Genomic DNA, 2,245 nt, shown 5'->3' on the forward strand with positions numbered 1-2,245 from the left:
TCTTGATGAACTAGAAAGTTCTTGATGACATTGTAATGGTCATCAAGAACTTTACAGAAAAGTGGATGAACCCAGGCTGGAGGGTCCTCACAGACACCATTCCAGACAGTGCCAAGGCACACTGGGCAAGCCGATGTGAGTCTGGTGCTCGACTGGCAAACGAGGGCACAAAGCCAGATCTTATGTACATTAATGACACTGACAAATAGATGATAATTGCTGAAATAACTGTGTGCTCTGAACGCCGATATCTTGACCAAGAAGGAGGAAAAGTATGCATGGTTGGCAAGATTACTTGAGACAGAGTCATACAATTTACCTATGATAGCATGGCCCATCGGCCACCTCGGTGGTGTCAACAAAAGCGACGGCAAGGAGCTCCTCAACCGGTTAGGCATTAAGAATGTGAAGCGACTAACCGGGGATCTGCAACGGAGCATACAGAAGAAGGTCATCGCCGCCTCGTACCAAATCTGGGTGAGCCGATGCAGATCAGTCGAAACCATACAAGCAAAAGGAAGGGCAGAAATGCTTGAGTAACTTGCCCAAATCCACCGTCCCCCTAACAAGGACCCACTGCACCGAGGCGCATGCACGTCTCTTAACCACGACATGAGGAACTTACCCAAGATGACCAAAATCATCCTGGGAGACCCGTCTCATGTAAGCCCGTCCAACCTAAAACTACCAATAAATAAACATGTTACTGCCAACCATGTCTAAAAAATAAGATGGCACCTGACACGAAGTGACATACACCTGTGGCACATTAAAGGGCCTCAAAAGCCCCGGAAGCTGGGGACATGGACCCAAGTCACTGACCGGTACAAAAGTCATGCAGCCACAGACACTGTCCTACCCAAAGGGGACCACACAGAGATGAAATGGAACATCCCTGACTCACAACGGAGGACAGGGCCGTTAAAAGGGAAAAGGAAACCTGGAAAGCCCTAACCATGGCCAAATCCCAGCCCGCTAGCCTATTGACCAAAGCAGGAAAGGCAGGCCCCAAAGCCTAACCTCTCCCCCAACTCCCCCAGAACTATTCCACCAAGTAGGAGGGGGACAGCCCCCAAAACCTATGCAGGTGAGAATGCATACATGGCTGCAAGGCTAGTTATGAACCTCATGACACGTTTTCAGGAGGCCAGCCGAGCAGCCTATACCACAGTCAGCACAAACGCATGGTTCACAAGTGAACACCACCCAGACGAGCGCCTGGATAAAAAAGAGGCAACTATATATATTCTACCTTCCTGTCCCATCCTGCCCCATTCTACCTTCCTGTCCCATTCCCCCATTCCCGTTTCTTGTTTCCGATTTATATTGTCCATACCATTCGTGCAGTACTATTGTACGCAAATTAGTAATGTACGACGTGATGCATTCGCTTGCATTATTTGTGCAGTTGTTCGAGTCGTACTGTCGTACGTGTCGTGTACTGCGATTTTTGGCCACAAACTAAGTGTGTCGTATTTTCGATACGTCTTAGAATGTTGCATCTGTTTCCTTTCCCAACGAAAAGTCTAGCTTTTGCAGGCGTAGTAAGTTGGTGAGTAACAGAGACTGTAGGTTTTCCTTGACGGGAGCGACTTGCTGAATTGCAGGCGTTTCCTGGCTAGGATGGCCTGCACGAACACTCATTTGTAGTGTTAGTTCAATCAAAGCATGTGCACACTCTGTATAAGATGTGTGTACTATTGCCATGAAGTACTTGTGACTTTTTGTGCAATGTGCGTTGAGAGAGCTTGTACCTGTACGCGATGTGTATGCTTATGAACCGAGTGGAAATGCTAAGAACAGCACATGTGTAGCTTATACCGGCAAGGGGCTACCCCCTTGTCGTACAACAAGGTGTACGGCACGGGGCTTATCTCTGTGTGTCGTACATTGTCGTGTGTACGGCAAGGGGCTAGCCTACTGTCGTAGATGTTAAGCTATTATGTGCTTGCTAGCATCAAAGCTCTGCCAGCGGGAAGCCACATACCTTTAAACGCATATCCTCCTCTGCTGTGAAAGTGCACCTTTACACAGACTTTGGTTGATTCGAGTTGAAGGCTGTACGTCTGCTTCCGGGGCGATGGTTCAGAGCTGAAAGAATTTCAGAGGGGCCTAGTGAATAGTCATTTTCCGTACTACACAAATTTGACTTTGAGTTAGTACGGCGATGATTGAGTGCTTTCCAAATTGGGATAGCGACTTGAAAATTCGAAGCTACTTCCCTCGCATTTCTAGGAATGCGAGC

The sequence above is a fragment of the Volvox carteri genome, assembly GCF_000143455.1.
Source record: "Volvox carteri f. nagariensis unplaced genomic scaffold VOLCAscaffold_129, whole genome shotgun sequence".
Taxonomy (NCBI): domain Eukaryota; kingdom Viridiplantae; phylum Chlorophyta; class Chlorophyceae; order Chlamydomonadales; family Volvocaceae; genus Volvox; species Volvox carteri.